This window comes from Salvelinus sp. IW2-2015, unplaced genomic scaffold (genome assembly GCF_002910315.2).
Source record: "Salvelinus sp. IW2-2015 unplaced genomic scaffold, ASM291031v2 Un_scaffold1800, whole genome shotgun sequence".
NCBI classification, from domain to species: domain Eukaryota; kingdom Metazoa; phylum Chordata; class Actinopteri; order Salmoniformes; family Salmonidae; genus Salvelinus; species Salvelinus sp. IW2-2015.
The window spans coordinates 345,381-354,630 of record NW_019943173.1 but is presented as its reverse complement, the minus strand read 5'-3'; the positions used below and the strand labels follow the sequence as shown (position 1 = coordinate 354,630).

General features: G+C 44.0%; 2 long non-coding RNA genes and 1 pseudogene across 2 annotated transcripts; 2 read left to right on the top strand and 1 right to left on the bottom strand.

Moving 5' to 3' along the window:
- Window positions 1-2,377, top strand: part of LOC112072015 (transketolase-like) — a 31,003-nt pseudogene extending 28,626 nt beyond the window's left edge.
- Window positions 2,378-5,261: 2,884 nt separating this feature from the next.
- On the bottom strand, window positions 5,262-8,777 carry LOC139024704 (uncharacterized). Its single transcript, XR_011476034.1, has 2 exons — window positions 6,620-8,777; window positions 5,262-6,541 (listed from the first exon to the last, which is right to left on the bottom strand). It is a non-coding gene; the product is annotated as an uncharacterized lncRNA (long non-coding RNA).
- On the top strand, window positions 8,519-9,250 carry LOC139024705 (uncharacterized). The gene is made up of 5 exons (XR_011476035.1): window positions 8,519-8,594; window positions 8,650-8,765; window positions 8,855-8,968; window positions 9,004-9,037; window positions 9,173-9,250. It is a non-coding gene; the product is annotated as an uncharacterized lncRNA (long non-coding RNA).

Here is a 9,250-nt window from a genome sequence, read left to right as displayed (position 1 = left end):
TACCGTAACACCCTGTATATAGCCTCCACATTGACTCTGTACCGTAACACCCTGTATATAGCCTCCACATTGACTCTGTACCGTAACACCCTGTATATTAGCCTCCACATTGACTCTGTACCGTAACACCCTGTATATAGCCTCCACATTGACTCTGTACCGTAACACCCTGTATATAGCCTCCACATTGACTCTGTACCGTACACCCTGTATATAGCCTCCACATTGACTCTGTACCGTACACACCTGTATATAGCCTCCACATTGACTCTGTACCGTAATACCCTGTATATAGCCTCCACATTGACTCTGTACCGTAATACCCCTGTATATAGCCTCCACATTGACTCTGTACGCGTATACCCCTGTATATAGCCTCCACATTGACTCTGTCGTAACCCTGTATATAGCCTCCACATTGACTCTGTACCGTAATCCCCTGTATATAGCCTCCACATTGACTCTGTACCGTAATACCCCTGTATATAGCCTCCACATTGACTCTGTACGGTAATACCCCCTGTATATAGCCTCCACATTGACTCTGTACCGTAATCACCTGTATATAGCCTCCACACTGACTCTGTACCGTAATACCCTGTATATAGCCTCCACACTGACTCTGTACCGTAATACCCTGATATAGCCTCCACATTGACTCTGTACGTAATACCTGTATATAGCCTCCACACTGACTCTGTACCGTAATACCCTGTATATAGCCTCCACCACTGACTCTGTACCGTAATACCTGCTTATATAGCCTCCACATTGACTCTGTACCGTAACACCCTGTTATATAGCTCCCACATTGACTCTGTACCGTAACACCCTGTATATAGCCTCCACATTGACTCTGTACCGTAACACCCTGTATATAGCCTCCACATTGACTCTGTACCGTAATACCCTGTATATAGCCTCCCCATTGACTCTGTACCGTAATACCCTGTATATAGCCTCACATTGCCTCTGTACCGTAATACCCTGTATATAGCTTCTGTACTGGTTCCCTCACAGCTTGAATTGCTGCCGAAGGTGTGACCTGGGGGTGTGAATTTTTTATGTAAATTAGATTTGATTTTCACAAAGTGGCAAAAATTTCTACAAACTTGTGTACTTTGTCATTTGAGGTGTAGATGGGTGAGAATGTATTCCATTTAAAATTCAGACTGTTTCAACAACAATGTGGCTTAAGTCAAGGGCTATGAATAGTTCCTGATGGAACTGTACTAATGGATTTAGGCCCTTTGGGTTTTTAATAATGAATGTATCGTCTAGAATTTATGCTTTTTGATCGAGACTTTGGGCTCATTGGTGTGTGTGTGTTGTGTGTAGGAGTGAACATCCGTGTGATTGACCCGTTCACCATCAAGCCCTGGATGCTGCCACCATCTTGTCGGCGCCCGCGCCACCGGAGGGAGATCATCACCGTCGAGGACCACTACAGAGAGGGTGGGTGTTGAACTGTTCCAGCTAACCGTTCTTATCTCGGTGTTTACCCCTTCTGAGGCGGGGGGGGGGTGGGGTGCGCAACATCTTACCCTGTGTCTTTCTTTGTCCAGGGGGTCTGGGGGAGGCGGTGCTGTCTGCAGTCGGGGAGGAGCCCGGTATCGTAGTGACGCGCCTGGCGGTGAACCGTATACCCCGGAGTGGAAAACCTCACGGAGTTACTCGACCTGTACGGCCTCAGCGCCAAACACATCGTCACAGCCGTGCGCCAGACCTTCGCCAACTGAGATGGTCGTCTCAGCGCTTGTCTCCCAGATGGCTCCCTATGTAGTGCACTACTTTTGACCAGGTTTCTATTGGGCTAGTGCACTAGGTTGTGAATAGGGTGCCATTTTGGGACCTTTCCCTCAAGTCTGTACACATTTACCAACTTCGTTCTCCATCCTCTCTCCGCAGTCTGAGGGGAAAGGGGGCTTAAAAAAACCTACTTCCTCCCATCTACCACTAGTGTTAAACAGAACAGGGCTCTCTAGCGCCCCTTGTGGCTGTAAGGCAGTGCAGCTATTGTCTTGCTGTACTGTATAGTGTCGCAGCAGCAGAGCCAATAGGCTAGCTCTCAGCAGGAGAGGGAGGGGTCTGAGTGATGTCTTGACCATCCCTGAAGGGTTATATGCAGTAATGTTTCTAGATAATTCTTTACACACCTTAATGCAGCCTCGTTCTAATGAACCTCTTTATTTTTCTGCTAAACTGTAATTGAGCAATAAGGCCTGAGGGGGGGGGGGTGGTATACGGCCAATATACCACGGCATCAGGGCTGTTCTTAGGCACGACGTATCGCAGAGTATACAGCCTGGGTAAGCGCTTAGCCGTGGTATATTGGTCATATATCCTGAGTAAAGAACGAGGTTTGTTTTGAGCTTGTCGTGTTCTCTGCACGTCCAGGCGACGCTGACTATCAGTCGTGGTGTGTTTAAATGAAGCTAAATGTATATTTCTTTTCAGGTCTTTCTGTTTTCGGTTGGTCTCTTTTCATTCCAGCTGCTAACAATGTCATCTTTTATCTTCCTCCACCATTCTTCCGCGTGTGTTGTCATGGTTCCACATCTCCGTGGTGTTGTTCATGGTGTCGCACATTCCGTGTGTTGTCATGGTTCACATTCCGTGTGTTTGGTCATGGAGTTCCACATTCCGTGTGTTGTGTGTGTTGTCATGGTTCCACATTCCGTGTGTTGTCATGGTTCCACATTCCGTGTGTTGTCATGGTTCCACATTCCGTGTGTTGTCATGGTTCCACCTGCTTGATAATGAACCTCTCCATAGCACTGTTAGACACCAGCTCCAGGAGGAACCGTTAGGTTCCTGACTAACGTCTGCTTGTTGCTGGTCATAGCCTTAATTAGCAGTGAAACTGATGCAGGGAATCTACATTCAATGGACCTGAGTTGTATGTAATAACTTAAATAACTTGTTGTAAACTTAACTGCTATATGACCACATGTGTTCTTCAAGGCTGGTTGTGGTGATCTGGCTCATGTTGATTTCTGGGTATTATCTGACCCTAGTATCTCCTCACAGTCATGTCTGTTGCCAGTCAACGGTTGGTTTGCATTGCCATGGTAACGCTGAAATAATAAACTACAACTTGACCCAATGTTACTAGAATGGAATCTTTATTTATTTTTTATMTTTTACCTGGCCCAATTTGACTTGTCACATTTTCCCCAGTAAAGCCCTGCTGGACAGTCAGTMTAGTTGGAACCAGTGAAGCCCCAGGATTTCCTTAATATGAACTCACTCACATCTTTGGTCTGTATAGTAGTTAGTCTAAACCGTTTAAGTCTCCAGGAGGGAATCCTCTATTTCATGGAAACTCCTGAAGTATATGATAAGGTACATGGTAACCGTTGCATTTTAATAGTTTAAAAGTAATTGCCTCTGTTTTCTATCAAGCGGGATTACATTTTAGGTAAAAGACGGGGCCTAGTTGAAGTCTACGCCCCTTTCAGTTTGTTGCCTTCAAATTTTAATCTAAAAGGATTTCCGTTTTTTTATTTATTATTATTTTTTTGTCCTACAGATCTTGATTTTTAAGCTCCACATTTTCAAAGTTAAATAGCTTTAAAAGAAAAAAGAAATCTAAGCTGTCTTGATTATCCAGATGCAGATATAGTATTAACTGAGGATGGATCCACAATGACCGAGAGAAGAATAGTACGCCCTGGAACGTACCCTGTCTGGGTGTAGAGACAGGGTATGTGTACACCCCTTCAAATTAGTGGATTCGGCTATTTCAGCTACACCCGTTGTGTAAAATCGAGCACACAGCCATGCCGTCTCCATAGACAAACATTGGAAGTAGAATGGCCTTACTGAAGAGCTCWGTGACTTTCAACGTGGCACCGTCACAGGATGCCACCTTTCCAGCAAGTAAGTTTGTCAAATTTCTGCCCTGTTAGAGCTGCTTCGGTAAACTAAGTGCTGTTGTGAAGTGGCTACGTCAAGGAGCAAAGACGACTCACAGAACGGGACCGCCGAGTGCTGAAGCACATCGCACTTAAAAATCATCTGTCCTCGGTTGTAACACTCACGACCGAGTTCCAAACTGCCTCTAGAATCAATGTCAGCACAAGAACTGTTCGTCAGGAGCTTCATGAAATGGGTTTCCATGGCCGAGCAGCTGCACACCAGCCTAAGATCACCATGCGCAATGCCAAGCGACGGCTGGAGTGGTGTAAAGCTCGCCGCCATTGGACTCTGGAACAGTGGAAACGCGTTCTCTGGAGTGATGAATCACACTTCACCATCTGGCAGTCAGATGGACGAATCTGGATGCCAGGAGAACGCTACCTGCCCAAATGCATAGTGCCAACTGTAAAGTTTGGTGGAGGAATAATGGTCTGGGGCTGTTTTTCATGGTTTAGGCCCCTTAGTTCCAGTGAAGGGAAATCTTAACGCTACAGKATACAARYACATTCTAGATGATTCTGTGCTTCCAACTTTGTGGCAACAGTTTGAGGAAGGCCCTTTCCTGTTTCAGCATGACATTGCCCCAGCCACAAAGCGAGGTCCATACAGAAATGGTTTGTCGATCGGTGTGGAAGAACTTGACTGGCCTGCACAGAGCCCTGACCTCAACCCCATCGAACACCTTTGGGATGAATTTGAACGCCGACTGTGAGCCAGGCCTAATCCCCCAACATCAGTGCCCGACCTCACTAATGCTCTCGTGGCTGAGTGGAAGCAAGTCCCAACATCTAGTGGAAAGCCTTCCCAGAAGAGTGGTTTTGGAATGAGATGTTGGCCGAGCAGTGTAAGTCTTCACACCCCAGAGTTAGTACAAGCATATCGCTGCAATAACATCTGTTAAATATGGACCAATAACATGTGATTTGACTTGGTGGAAGCGCCTTTGGCAGCAATTCATTTAGAATGATAGGCAACCAACATATCCATTGTTTTTTTGTCAAAAGTGCTCAAGCTCAGTAAATTTGGTTGGGAATCGAGCAATATTATATATATATACAAACCTTGTCGCTGATTTTGAAGCAGATTTAATGTCAAGACCGAGACTGGACTCAAGAAGCAATAATTTGCATGATGAGTAGAAACGGTCCAATCGGAGCAGAGCCTGAAGGAAGGAACCATTTTGGTTATCAACATTGATTCAAATGAAGTCATTTTAAAGGGACTATCCTTGTCAATGAGCACCTTTTCAGTTTCTACCCAATCAAACACAAGCACATTTCCTATAAAAAAAAWAAGTAACGAGCACAATATCAACCAGAACAAACCAGACACAAAGCCTATTCAATGTTAAAATTATAACTTTTATTTTTTTCCCCATACAAATGTTCATTTGATAACAGACTCATCTTGGCTCCCAAAATTAATCTTGAAAAGCGAGTTTTAAATTCCAAAGTTGAGAAAGAAACGATTCTCTTCAATGTATTTACAAGCACAATATCACATCTGGTATCAAACTAACATCACACTCAATTCATTAGGCTGGTTTCCAGCTCTCTGGTTTCAACTCCTTGTATAAAAGAGTCACATTTGAGTTGGATTGTTTATCAAAGTCTGAAAATGGCACCCTATTCCGTAGCCTGATCAGGCCAACAGTAGTGCACTAGATCGGGAATAGGGTCCCATTTGGTACACCGCCATAGTTTATCAGATAGAGATCCTCTCAGTCCAGACCTTTTATACTGAGTTGGTGTTTCTGTTATTGTTTACGACCCAGAACAGGAAGGAATATCAAACTGTACAAGTAGAATAACAACAGTTATAAAACTGGTTGTTTTGGATCCTGGATGCTGATTGGACCCTATTCCCTTTAAAAAAAAAAAGTGTACTACATTCAACCCATGGCACATAAGACTCTGGTCAAAAGTAGTGCACTAGATAGGGAATAGGGTTCAATTTGGGAGACTGACGATGAGTCAGGACACCCAGAGTCCGGAAACAAATCAAGTGTTTAGTTTCATCCGTACTTTAAATCCTCAGAAGTTTTTTGTTTTTGTTTTAAAAGAGTAAGTTTATCAAAAATTGTCACTGTCATGCAGAAGTTTCAAACATGTTTCCTAACATATATGTTCTGTACTCACACACACAGGCTGCAACATCCCCAACGGCACCCTATCCCCTACATAGTGCACTACTTTTGACTAGGGCACATAGGACTCTGGTCAAAAGTAGTGCCCAATATAGGGGATAGGGGTGCGTTCCTGCTCTGATTGTAGTCTTAAGGAATCGGACGTTCATAAACACACGACCAGACGATTTAAAAAACCACACGCATGCAGAGAACCTTCAGACACGTACAGGCAACACAACACTCACTAACAGGAAGACGAACGGACGCGTTCCAGGCCGACTACATTTCAGACGCCAGATTTCATAACAGCTGGATCGGTGTTTAACATGTTAACCACATCACATGTTATACCAATCCGATACCCGACTGCCCGCAACCGTTGGTTAATGCAATAATGCATCGACCTGGAACGTGTCCTATAGTTTCAGAAGTGATCATGAGACAGTTATACTGCCTCAGACCACAGGATAAGGGCAGAACACTGAATACTGCCTCAGACCACAGGATACTGCCTCAGACCACAGGATACTGCCTCAGACCACAGGATAAGGGCAGAACACTGAATACTGCCTCAGTACATTTTTTACCTTTTAAATGCTCCAATCAAAACTATTTAAATGCTCCAATCAAAACTCTCTAAATGCTCCAATCAAAGTGTTATTAAAGTGTCAAAGGGTTAGAGGGGGGACACACACAACATAATAAACATGACTCAAACTCCCAGAAATCCTGTAAATATTTCATACAGCTGCTAAAGGAAGGCTTACACAGTCAGAAAACATCCTTTAACATCACACTGTATCTGTGCCAAATGGTACTCTGCTCGCTTTATAAGTGCACTATTCTGGTCAAAAGTAGTGCACTATATATAGAGAATAGGGTGCCATTAAATCAAGCCATACATACTGAGCTACAAATGCTGGGATATGAACAAGACAACGTGTTAAGGAGTTAAAATTCATTAATATCACCATTCAACAATATAAACCACACAATAACTTTACAAACCCAAGACAAAATAAATACATACATGATCTCTATGTACACTAACTAAATGTTGGAGTCGTCAAACCAGGAGCCGGGTTAAAGGTCAACGTGTCAAAGCACCCTATTCCCTATATAGGAAACAGGGGTCCGTTTGGAACCATTAAGGGTATCCATAGTAACTATAGCGATACTGAATCTGTGGAGTCAGAGGAGACCGACAGGTAATATTTCAGTTAGCAGAGTTGAATAGGTTACTTTTTTAATGTAATCTGTTACAGTTACTAGTTACCTGTTAAACATTGTAATCGGTAACGTAACTCAGTTACTTTTGGATTACTTTCCCCTTAAGAGGCATTAGAAGAGGACAAGAAGGATCCGGCAAACACAGGTGTGTCATCATAGTGGTCTCTGATTGGTGGTCATCATTTGGTGTGTCATCATAGTGGTTTCTGATTGGTGGTCATCATTTGATGTGTCATCATAGTGGTTTTGTGGTCAGACTCTCCTCAGGTGGATCAAACTCGCCCCTTTTATCCCACAAACACCCTTTCTGAATTAAAAAGTAATCCAAGAAGTAATCTAGTTTTTCCAAAAGTATATGTAATCTAATTACATTTTTAAATTTTAGCTGGTAACGTAACTGATGACAGTTCCATGTAATCAGTTATTCCCCAACTCTGTCTGTTTAGTTAACCTGTAACAGTAAAGATCAGGGAGTTTAACTATTGTCCTGCAGAGCTACTGCAGTCTTTTTATACACCTGTTCCATAGTCTGAACCATCTTTCCCTGTTTAAATCCTGGATTTCGGGATTTTCTGCTCATTTCCTTCTGACTCCAGGAATCATCRGACCGGGAAAACAGTGGATGTATTGAAAGTTCCCGGAGTTTCGCTACCCTACGGGTGTCTTTACACACCCACAGTACAAATTCTAAACTAGATTGCCATGTCAGTTCATTTTGGAAAAACGAGTTCAACAAATAAAACAAATTCTACACAGTAAGTCGTTTACAAAGTTACAAGAAGAAGGCACAATTGGTTGGTATCAGTGGAGGCTCCTCAGAGAAAAAAGGGGAGGACGGCATCTACTGACCGCCACTGGTTGGTATGAATGAGCACTATTTACAGAGAATAAGTTAGTTTCTATAGTGTCAGTCTTTTCAACAGAACAACCTGCTCGACGCTGGTTTTAAAATGACTCAAATTCGTCTCAACTCATCATCAGCCCCCTCTGCTGGCGAGACCGGGTYTTGCCGGTTAGAACCTTAAATCCACATTCTTCCCCCTTTGTCTTTATATTCCCTTGTTGGTACCTGTGAGACTTATTGCTGTACATTTAGTGTCCACTGCCTGTTGTGAAATCTATTTGGCCTAAGTAGTAGTATACTAACTGTTAATTTGGTATAACTTTGATTATATCAAACAGAAATACATTTCCTAAGACTCAGTCAGTATTACGGTTCAACCTGGGGGTTGTGTTAGAAGGGATTGGCTGTCATTACCATCTCCACCTGTTTGGAAAGACAACACTTTAAAGACAAATGACAATTCAATAAGGTGTTGGCAACAGAGCAGTAACAGACTGGTACTCAGGCTAGGTTCAGACCCCAACAGAGCAGTAACAGACTGGTACTCAGGCTAGGTTCAGACCCCAACAGAGCAGTAACAGACTGGTACTCAGGCTAGGTTCAGACCCCCACAGAGCAGTAACAGACTGGTACTCAGGCTAGGTTCAGACCCCGCACAGAGCGTAACAGCGACTGTACTCAGGCTAGTTCAGACCCCCACAGAGCAGTAACAGACTTGGTACTCAGGCTAGGTTCAGAGGAGTAACAGACTGGTACTCAGGCTAGGTTCAGACCAGTAGCCACAGACTGGTACTCAGGCTAGGTTCAGACCCCACAGAGCAGTAACAGACTGGTACTCAGGCTAGGTTCAGACCAGTAAGAAGACTGGTACTCAGGCTAGGTTCAGACCAGTAACAGACTGGTACTCAGGCTAGGTCAGACCCCCACAGAGCAGTAACAGACTGGTACTCAGGCCTAGGTTTCCGCCTCCCACAGAGCAGTAACAGACTGTTACTGCAGGCTAGGTTCAGACCCCCACAGAGCAGTAACAGACTGGTACTCAGCGCTAGGTTCCGACCCCCACAGAGCAGTAACAGACTGGTACTCAGGCTAGGTTCAGACCAGTAACAGACTGGTACTCAGGCTAG